Source organism: Mus caroli, unplaced genomic scaffold (genome assembly GCF_978045245.1).
Source record: "Mus caroli unplaced genomic scaffold, Mus_caroli_1 scaffold_17, whole genome shotgun sequence".
In the NCBI taxonomy this organism is placed as follows: domain Eukaryota; kingdom Metazoa; phylum Chordata; class Mammalia; order Rodentia; family Muridae; genus Mus; species Mus caroli.
The window spans coordinates 36,205,850-36,217,454 of record NW_028227272.1 but is presented as its reverse complement, the minus strand read 5'-3'; the positions used below and the strand labels follow the sequence as shown (position 1 = coordinate 36,217,454).

At 42.9% G+C, this 11,605-nt stretch overlaps 1 long non-coding RNA gene across 2 annotated transcripts; it reads right to left on the bottom strand.

Moving 5' to 3' along the window:
• Positions 1–4,724: 4,724 nt before the first annotated feature.
• Positions 4,725–11,392, bottom strand: LOC147000641 (uncharacterized). Of its 2 annotated transcripts, XR_015045747.1 has the most exons (5): positions 10,905–11,392; positions 10,713–10,797; positions 10,563–10,619; positions 10,034–10,189; positions 4,725–7,819 (listed from the first exon to the last, which is right to left on the bottom strand). It is a non-coding gene; the product is annotated as an uncharacterized LOC147000641 (long non-coding RNA). The 2 variants fall into 2 exon arrangements; XR_015045746.1 differs by having other exon boundaries at positions 10,713–11,392.
• Positions 11,393–11,605: the final 213 nt, after the last annotated feature.

The window sequence follows — 11,605 nt, the reverse complement described above, 5'->3', positions numbered from 1 at the left end:
ATTAAATGCTTCCTTTTATAAATCATCTTGGTGTCTCTTCACAGCAATAGTACAATAACTAAGGCAACTGTTGATATCAGTTGTCCAGGATATGTGTATGCTTTAAAGTTCTCCAGATGATGCTAACCTGTAACTGGAGTTGACAAACTGCAACCATGCCAGGAAGATAGAGCAGGTCAAGACCCAGGGACTAGGTGGGCACATACCTGAGACTTAGGCGACTCTCAGCTCCCTGCCAGACTCCTGACTTGGAACCCGTGCCATGCTTCTCATATAAAAGACACATGCCCTATGGTCACATAGGCCCAAAACAGAGTTCTCCATGCTAATGAGGTAACTAGAGGCCTGGAAATCTCAGCCAATATGCTTCCCTTCCAGACATTCCTCCTTGCAAAAGGTATCTAATCTCAGGCCCACCCTGAGAAAAGGGATATGGTTTTATGCATCTATTGTCTACCATGACAATAAACTGTTTAGAACCATGGGCTGTCTCTTTTCATCAAGATCTGCTGTGGGGAGCCATGAAAAAGGCCTCCATCTACAGAATCCACAGCTAATCTCCTGTAGAAGGCTTGCTTCTCTGTGCTCCCAGCCACAACTTGCCACCAAGCCTGCCTCCATCAAGCTAAGGACTATCACCGACTGAGATAAGCCAGAGCTCACCTCCCCCCATCCTCCAGGCCCCAGGCTAAATGCTGTCCCCAGCCAGTGACCTCCCCCTCCTACACACACACTCACCACACCCCGTCTGGATATCCAAGAGTCTGAGAACCCCACAGCCCTGGCCTCATCACAGGCTGGGGAATCCCCTTCCAGCTCTGGCTTTCCCACACCTAAGATTTCACTTTCCCGGGGCTGGAGAGATGGTTCAGTGGTTAAGAGCAATGACTGCTCTTCCAGAGGTCCTGAGTTCAATTCCTAGCAACCACATGGTGGCTCACAACCATCCATAATGGAATCTGATGCCCTCTAGTGTGTGTCTGAAGACAGCTGCAGTGTACTCATATAAATAAGAAATAAATCTTTAAAAAAAAAAAAGATTTCACTTTCCCACCCCCAGGTGGTTCCCTATAGCCCAGCACCCACCCCTGTGGTGGCATAGGATTAGTGCTGTCAAACTTCCCCTGTTCTGCCTCCCCAAGAGGCCTCGCCCTGTGGAGGAGCAGATACAGGCCTACACTATACTAAAACTTTAACATTTTTTCCAAACTGAAGACTCTATGATTTCACATATGAAGGGAAAGAGTGTTCCAGCCAAAGCTTTCCAATTTTTAAAATTGTTTTTAAATGAGATAGAATCATATAACTTCCCCTCTCCTTTTCTTCCCTCTATCCCCTCCTTGCTTCCCTCTCTTTAATCCCTCCCATGAACTCCCCAATTTCAAGTTAATAGTCTCTTTTATTATTGGGGTGCATTGTGCATGTGTGTGTATAATATATCTATATAGTATACATATATATTATATTCTTATATATTATATATAACTTTCATTATATATTATATAATACATATATGTGTATATATATATATCCCATGTTAGCATATCTATTTTTCCTTTTTTTCTTTGTTAGATATTTTCTTCATTTATATTTCAAATGCTATCCCCAAAGACACCTATACCCTCCCCCCACCCTGCTCCCCAACCCACCCACTCCTGCTTCCTGACCCTGGCATTCCCCTGTACTGGGGCATATGATCTTCCTAATACCAAGGGCCTCTCCTCCCATTGATGGCCAACTAGGCCATCCTCTGCTACATATGCAACTAGAGACATAGTCTGGTGTTTCCTCAAAAAATTAGACATAGTACTACCAGAACATCCAGCAATTCCTCTCCTGGGCATATATCCAGAAGATATTCCAACTTGGAATAAGGACACATGCTCCACTATGTTCATAGCAGCCTTATTTATAATAGCTAGAAGCTGGAAAGAACCCACATGTTCTTCAACAGAGGAATGGATACAGAAAATGTGGTACATTTACACAATGGAGTACTACTTAGCTATTAAAAACAATGAATTCATGAAATTCTTAGGCAAATGGATGCATCTGGAAGGCATCATCCTGAGTGAGGTAACCCAATTACAAAAGAATATACATGATATGCACTCACTGATAAGCGGATATTATCCCAGAAACTTAGAATATCCAAGATACAATTTGCAAAACACATGAAACTCAAGAAGAAGGAAGACCAAACTGTGGATACTTCACTCCTTCTTAGAATGGGGAACAAAATACCCATAGTAGGAGTTACAGAGACAAAGTTTGGAGCTGAGACGGGAGGAAAGACCTCTCAGAGAAGCATGTCTATTGATATCGCCATTGTTCTAGTCTTGTTTATGCAACCATTTCTAGGAGAAACTAGTTCACAGCAGACTTTATGGTCCTCTGGTTGTTATGATTTTTCCACCCCTGGTCTGTGATGTTCTATAAGCCATAGACTCAGGAACTGTGATGTAGATGTATCCATGGGGTTGACCTCGCCATGATCTGCTGATCTTTGCCTTGTGCCCAGTTTTGGATTTCTAGAGGCTGCTTTGATAAGGGTGGCAGCCACACTTTCAGAGCTTCTCAGTCTTGTCTGGTTGTAGGATTCATATTTTGTCTAACATTAGCTAACTAAAATGAAACATCCAAAGCCATATTCCAAACAGAGAGGTAGAAAGAGAGCCCATGAGAAACAGAGAGAGAGATTTTTTTAATCTTAATTTTTATTTTGCAAATTTTAAATAATTAGATTTGCCTTTAACCAAAAAGAATCCTAAAAAGGGTTTGCTGACCAAACATACAAAGTTCCTCTCATGAAACCCCCAGACATGGAAACATCAACAGTTGAGCTGAGAGTAGGCGTGGATCTAATCAAAGACCTCAGAGTTCTCAGATGGTGTTTGAGACCTCTTTGCCCGAGGACTGAAATATGGAAAGTGAACGGGAGAGTACATATGGCTGCTAGAATGCAAGTAGGTGACAATTAGATCGCTGCATATGCTGTGTTTTATTCTGAACTATTTCAGTACAAGTCTGCTCTTTAGTAAATGAATAATTCACTTATATTTCAACTGTATTTTAAATGTGTCATAATTGAAAGCAGGCTAAACTATATTTAAATAATTTATTACTTCTTAATAGGTGGTGAAGTGGTTTGGAATATTGCTTTAAACAGAAGAAGCCGGTGACCTTCGTATATAGGAAGACAGAGACAGGACAGTATGGGCCCCAAGGATTTCCTTCCCTGGAATAATGAGAGGCAAATGACACTTGAGTGTGTCCCTTCTTTCAAGTTCATCTTGACTTGGCTGTCCAGGTTCTGATTGTGGTAGATGAGACTCTTCACAACTTCCCTGCCACAGCCTGTGACTCTCAAATAGTGAAGACGAAATTTCTCTGTATCTGCATACTTAAAAGAGACCACATCTGAGACCAGAGAGTCAGCTCAGCAGTTAAGAGTACTTGTTGCTCTTCTGGGGGACCTGAGTTCAGGTCTTAGCCCCCACCTGTGCCAGCTCACAACCACCGGTAACTCCAAATCTCAGGGATCTGAAACTCTCTCTCACCCTTCTTGGATACCTACACACATGTAGCACACGCATGCATGCATGCGTGCACACGCACGCGCACACACACACACACACACACATGCACACACAGAGAAATTTTAAAAAGTAAATTGTTTTATAAAATGAGAGACCATTTTGTGTTTACATTATTATTAAAAATAAAAATGCCCTAAAACATATTGAGGCAAAACATAATTAATTTTTATTAAAAGAAGTTGCACAGAGATAAGCCACAATGCTTGATTCACCAACTGTTCAAGACTGAAGAAGTGGCTTAGTGGTATTTAGCTAGCATGCACAAAGCCCTGAGCTCAATCCACAACACTGCAAAATATTTTGAAACAGGAAAGAAGACAACCCCTCAAACAGAAACAAGTAGGAAACACTATATTTCAGACACTGCACTTTCAATAATATATTTAATAAGAAATCTTAGGTCTGATTTATTATGTATACTTTTGAAAAACTAGTAGAAGTGGAAGATATTACTACTTTCTAGAGAAAATGTAGCCTGATTCTTTTAACAAGATACATGCTCAAATAACTTGATTCATAAAAGCATTTTTGAACTGTTTCACTTATAAGTATCTCTGTATTGTAGGGTTACACTGTATGAAGGTGCATCTCTGTATACTCAATTGTTAACTCTATACCAGCAGAGACTAATGGCCTATCACCGGTCTCACATTTTGTAAATATTCATTCTTCTTTACCTGCCTAAGGCAATCTAGAATTGTATCTAATTATTTATAATAAAGATCTGAGAGCCAATAGCTTAGAGAAAGTAGAAGGCAGATCTTCTGGACAGAGAGAGGGCCTCTGGGAGATGAAAGGAGAGGCAAGAGATTCACCAGTGAATTCAGAGGTGGACAGACAGACCAGAGCGGAGCAGAGATGTATAGACTTGGCCACGTGGCAGGACGTTAGGTGAGGATTAGACAGGATAGAATAATCAGAAGCGTGCCCAGCTAAAGCCTAAGCGTTAAAATATTAATAAGACTCTGTGTCATTTTTATATCATTGGTGGATCCAAGAAAGTCCTGCTATACTGTATATAGCAGGAAAGGAGTGGGGGATGGGAGGCTCTGAGTAGTGAACTTCTTAATTTAAAATATCATCACTGTAATGACTTACTAAGGTGACATCTGAGTGTGGATATGAAAAAAAAAAAAAAAACTGCCCATGCACGTGTCTAAAGAGAGCTCCATGTAGAAAGCAGCCATGAGCAAATCTCTGAACCAAAAAATATGTCTGGAATCCTGGAAGCCAATGTGAGCCAGAAAGGAGGCTATTGGGATATTAGCTCAGAAACACTTGTGAAGAGCTTTATAGAACTTGGTGAGGATTCAAGCTGTGACTCTGAGTGATATATAGATCCATTTAAGGTTTTGAGCAGAAGAGTCACACAGCTTGACTTTGGTTTTGAAAAGCTATACAGCCTGGCTGCCATTGGAAGCGACCTTGTAGGCTCCAGGACCAACACATATGTCCAGGAAAGGCACTGCAGTGGAGCAGGTAAAGAAGGATAGGGACTGGGACCACAGAGATAGAACAAATGCCAAGACATGGCCAGATTCAGGATACATAGGTTCTCCAAAGTTAAAAGCAATACTGATTTTTCAACACATCTCAAACAGGGAATTAAGTAAGCAGACAGTTATGCACATGAGAGATTTTCAAGTCAGAAATAGGCATGCGAGGGATTCCTTCAGCTGATAAAGAGTATTTAAATCTGCAACACTGGGTGCATAAGAATTGAAATGGACTCTGCAAAGCATGTGCCCATTAAAACTGTGGGAACCTTGTATTCAGACATCCAGATCAGGATGCCTAGGTCTATGCACAGAGGCAGAGCAGTCCCCAGTATGTGAAGAAAACAGAAGAGAATAACGTTTTGGAAACTTAGTGGAGAAACCTCTTCAGAGCTGGGAGACAGAGGCCACGCCATGCTCAGGTGGAACTGTAGAAATGAGAGGTGAAACCTGACTTTGGCCTTTAGTCATGGGGAGGGAGGACACTGGTGATCTTTAAAAGAACAGGCTTTGCATGAGTCAGCATCTGTCTGAGATGCGAAGCCTGAATGGAACAAACTCAAAATGGCAGAGGAACGAGAGAGAGAGAGAGAGAGAGAGAGAGAGAGAGAGAGAGAGAGAGAGAGAGAGAGAGAGAGAGAGAGAGAGTGGGTGCAGTCAACTCAAGTAGTGTAGCCTTCCCTGAGAGCTAAGGAAGAACACAGACTTCAGTACACAGAAAATAGGTCCTAAATATCTGCTCTCTGAGGAAAGAAAGAGTTACCTACTTCTTTCTAACGAGGTGAGACTTGAAAAGTGGCCAGCTTATCAACCTACCTGGCTTTTGAATCTAAAGTCACAATGTTCCTGTTCAATTTGGTGGCAGACTTAGATTTCAGCTCCAACCGATTTCCTTAGACCATAATACTATTCTGTACCCAAAGTGCCTCAGGCCTCCACCCAATCAATAAATTGCAGCTAATGCCCTTAGGGAAAATGGTCTTTGATGAGACTCCGTGTTAGCAGCCAATCCCAGCCCATTAACTTCCACATCTGGAAATAAGGTGAGAAAGGAAAATGAGACTGATGGCTTCAATTTAGTTCTCATTTATCAGCATCACAATAACCTAGCTCAACGACGTACAATTCAGGGTGATTGGATGAATTTGCGGAGTAGAGGTCCAAGACAGAAATAATAAGGAGGCTGAAGGTCAGGATCCAGGATTGCTGGTGGATTATTTCAAAGAACAAGGTTCAGAGTCAGGGAGCAGAAATGAAAGGGCATCCAATAGGTGGTTCCCAGACTCCAGTCCCAAAGACAGACTGGCGCTGATGTAACTCCATACCATTCCCTGCTTCTTAATCAACCACCTCAAAATAAACCATGGTCACAAGGAACCCTGCATTTCTCTAAGTTAGCTGCCCTTTTACTCAAGAGCCTCAGCCAAAGAGAGTGCTCTCTATTTCAAAGATAGGAAGATTGAGCGTGGAGAGAGTGAAGATTTTTTTTTTTCATGGCAACTGGGGGAAATAGCACACTTCATTTCAGTTAATGACATACTCCCCTAATGAGGCAAAGAATTGGCTGGGTTTACCAAATTTGGAAGTACATGTAATGAAGTGAGAAAAGAGAAAAAAAGAAGAAGAAGTTTTATTAGCTAACACCAGAACTCCTCTGAAGGAGAAAATTATCTCTGGCTAACAAAATCACTTGAAAAATGGCAAATTTCTAGTTTACCTAGAACAATCATAGTTTTTTGGCTTTTGGCTGAGAAAAACAAACAAACAAACAAACAAACAAATGCTACCACTGCCCACTTTTACTCTCAAGGGTGTTCTAGTACTTAGGACGTGATCAACCTATTGGGGAGGTGTGTGCATGGACACGTGCGTGTATGCATGGACACATGCAAGCTTGCCTGCGCATCCCCATGTCTGTGTTGCTAACTAGATAGAGCTCAGCAGGGAGGGTGGACCCACCCAAAAGCAAGAGTTCCCAGGAAATGAAGTAGGGAAGGCTGATCTGAAAGCTCTGCTTCCTCCATAAACAGAACTGGGAAAAAGAGACAGATTACAGAAGGAGAGACAAAAATGACTGGAATGAGAAGAAAGTAAGCAGATGGTATGTGACCCTGGCACTGTGTGAGATTCATGGCCAAATCCTCTTCCTGTAGCCAAGAGCCAGAGCCTTTTAAAAAACACAGATATCTGGATATCAAATTACAAAATGTTTTTTGTCCCTATGGTGTAAAAACCTTGATCTTGTTCTTCCCTCTCTCCACTTCAGTCAAGTATACTACACACAGAAATGCTTTGCCTCAGACATTTTTAAATAATGAGACTAAGGAAACCTGAGCTGCACACTTCACATTTACAGACTCAGAACAAAGAAGAAATGCAAAACAAGTACTGCTCCCAAAAACCGCAAGACGGTAATCCATTAACACCAGACCATGGGCATGCGATTCCCCCAACCCCTAAGGCTGGCAAAGTCCACAGATGAAGACTGGAGCTTGAGCCACCTCCAGAGACTCCAGGAGCAGGCACGCCCAGGTCACCTGAGTACAATAGAACCTGGAAGTTAGAGTTTCTTCATGTTCTATTTGAGCTTATACCTGCAACTGCCCACTTATACATCACTGTGTTGGTGCAGAGTCCAGGCCATTTCTTCCACCAGGAGTCCACAGGTGTACTTCCATGTCAACTTTCATGCCCCAACCACATCTCCAATGCAGTGTCTTATTTCTGTTGAGGAAAAAAAACCCTAAATTTGGAAATCTGCTAGACATACATTCTTTAAAAGTTTTTGAAGATACTTTGCCCATCTCTAAGTTAAATTTTTTCAGCAACCAGTTAACCAAATCTTTCCAAGGAGACATAGGTGCCTTGCATTAATACCCCATCCATTTATATCATGCTTAACACATGTATATTATTACAACAATCAATGCAGTTGACACTAACACCGTGAGCTGAACGCAGTGGATTCTTGAGGAGAGGTGCCACCTATGGGCAGGAAGTCCCAAGTATACTTTCAACCCCAGACACTGCCCCGTGTGAAGACCGGAATGAACTATCTCCATCATTCTAGAGAGCCAGGCGAGTAGAAGCCAGGTTTAAGACTGTCTGTTGTGTTGCTTGTGTTTGCTTTGCTTTCCAGCAGGCTTTTAGACCACTCTCCTGAACAGAGGAGCAACTTGCCAAGCCAATAGCACATTTTGACCATGGCTATGTCCTGGGTCTTATTATCAAAGTCCAGACACTTCCTGGGATTCCTCCTCAGCACAAGTAGACAGGACCCAGAGGCTAGAGAACACGCTCCCCAACTGGGGGGCAGGGGTGGGGAATCCGCCCTCATTTCTACCTGAAGCCATATTGTAGACTTAAACTGAGCTGAAGCCCCAGAGAAGCAGGGGGAGCTAAGCCAGACAAGTGCATTCCAGGAGCCTCTCAGAGACTCGCTAACATTTAGTAGTAATGACTAAACGTATGTATTCAGTGTAAATTAGGACTCTCTTATTCGGCTGGAAAGGGCAGAGAGCTAAATCTAAGCAGCAGTCAGAGAAAGCAAATTTTCTCCTAATCAGAAAAGCACAATCATGGTGATGCGGCGCCAGGAAATGGAGCCAGTGGGGTAATTAGGCACTTTTTTTTCCCTTTTCTTCCAAGAGGCAAGAGAGGAGAGGTGGGCATCTCAGGAAATACCACTTACAAATTTGTCTTCCAACTGACATCAGTTAGGTAATTGAGGACAGGTTAAGCCTGATCATTTTCTTGGTAAAGAAGGACTGAGAATAATAGCAGCCCACTAATGTGCACAAATTGAAAGGGACTTCTAATACCACAAATTCTAAGTGACAGCATCACTTATTTAAATATTTGTGTGAACATATACGTACATATACACAGTGTGTATATGGCACGTGTATGAGCACGTATGGGCAAATGTGTATTGTTGGTATCAGGAACTGGCAAACCCAGTGACATCACACATAGGCCACAAGGGCCTCCCCCTGCCACACACACACACACACACACACACACACACACACCTACATTGCCATGGCAACCGCCATACATTCCCAGAATCCATTTGGCTCACCTCCCACCTTTACCTGCGGGTGGCTATGTCACAATCCAAATAAAGGGCAGACCCCTCTGACCTTTGTCCCCCTCCCCCCACAATAAACCCCACATGGAACTGTATTTGGTATGGTCTGTCCGGACCACTCGAACCATGATTCTAACACAAAGTGTATGGAAGCCAGAAGTCAACACCACTGAGTGTCTACCTTAATCATGTTCTACCTTTTATTTCTAAGCAGTCTCTTGCTGCTCAGTAAGCCCCAGCGACCCTCCTGCCTCCCCGGCACAGGGATATAAGTATGTACTTCTTTGCACAGCTTTTAACATGGATGCTGAGGGTCTGAACCCAAGTCTTCATGCTGACTGAGCCACAGCCCTTAAAAATGCAGAATTTTTTAAAATGGGCAAACATTAATCAGTATGAATACTCAACAAGCAAGAGTTCTAACTGTATTTAGATTTCCTGTTTGCTTCAATTTTCCTGATTATATGTGTTGTTAAGTATAGTGTTTAATAAATAACACATGGTAAGGGATGTAGTACAAGAGGTGGTTGTTTTTCTTTAGAAAGGGCGACCTTGAATAAAAGAAATGTGCCCTTGTCTCGAACTCACTTAACGTTGCCGAGGGTCATCATGCACTTGACACCTGAGGCCACATAACTAATCAGAGATGTAGGCAGAAAGAAAAGCAGAAGCCATCAAATATTAGCAACCAGCAGAAGGGGGGGGGGATGCACAAGACGACTTGAACAGCTGGAGGTTTTGTTTTTTGTTTTTTATTTTAAAAATGCAAAAAAAAAAAAAAGCAGCAAAGAAATTAAATGGGAGTTGCCATTTGGGGGCTGTGGGAATAGATGCACAAATTGTTTCACCTGCTGCCGGCTTCCCTGGAGAAAAACGACTTGGGTTTCAGAAGAATGCTTCTGTTTTCAAGTTGGGAGGCAGACATTAGTAGAGTCCACACTTCCTCCTCTTCTCTTGCTCTTCCCCAGATCAAATTCAGAGCAAGGAGGCTCACGCTGAGGCCGCTGCAGGAAACCATCAACAGTAGCTGCTAATGGGAAACCTAATGACACTTAAATGGGACTGGGAGAGCTAAGAGAGTTGTGCAGATAATATTTATAATAGAAAAGGAAAAATAACTGCACTAAGCCAAAACAAGAAGCAGCCCGAACCGGGAACTGTTATAAACTCAATAAAGCAAAAGCTAAGGTCTTCCCTAAAGAACAGACTCTCATCACACCCCTGCAACCCACTCCGCTCCTCCCTCCCTCCACCCCTCACCCTCCACCCCTCCCGGTCTAACAGGGAATGCTGAGAAGTGCTGAGCCACCAGTGAGCACCTGTGTTAAGTAACAAGCAGCGGACCCAGAGTTTCCCCCATTTGCATTTACAACTCACTTTTAACCTAGAAGGAATGGACCGTGGCTGACTATTCAAGCTCTGGGCTAAATCTACCTGAAACAAAATGTATTTTCGGTCACTTTGAAATAGTTTTAAGAACAAAAGAACATGGTTGTGGGTATTTTTTTCCAAGCCCTGGTGTATCACCTGAGTTTTCCAAAGTAATGCAAATGTCTCCTTAATGACTGAATCTTCCCTTTCCATCCCAAGCATTTTGATAGTATCAGCACCCCTGAAATTCGAGAACAATGGAGCGCACAATGTAACCCCCAGACCACTGGCATCAACTGGGAACATATCAGAAATACAAATCCCTGATCCCCTTCTTAAGTCACTTACCCAGGAAGTCATGGCAGTGGAACCCAACCTCTGTGTTTTTACAAGCTCTCCAGGTGATGTTGATTCACGGCTCAAGTTGAAAAACCACTGGCCTATAACATTGTTTCTCAAACTTGGCTGCACACTAGAATCACCTACAAAGCTTCACAAAACAAAGCCGCCAGAGGCTGCTTCACACCCCTCCCCCTAGAGATTTCAACCGATGTCGGGGACACCCTGGATGGTTTGACTTTTTTTTTAAACCCCTCCCCGCCCCAAGTGATTCTCATGTGCAAGAAAGTGTGGAAACCACTAGAACGTACTTGAAAAATGGAAGGGAAGCAGCCAGTGTTTCACAACCAATGCATAACGTTACTTAGATCATCGCTCTGGAGAAGCGCCTGGCAGAGCAACTTACAGAAGGAAAGGCACACTGGCTCATGGTTCCAGGAGGATCTCCGTTCATCACAGTGCAGAGGGCCAGGAGGTGAGATCACGTGGTAAAGAGCCCCTCATTGGGCCAGGACCAGGAAGCAGATGACAGAGCTGGGAACCGGAAGGCCCGCCTTTAATTACCTAGATGCATCAGGCAGGTCCCACATCCCATGAATTTGAATTCATGGCAGAAAATTGTAAAAAAAAAAAAACTATAAAGAAAAGGCTTGAAAGAAAAATAAGGTCTACCACCTCTATTTCAGAAGGAAAAAAAAAAAAGAACACAA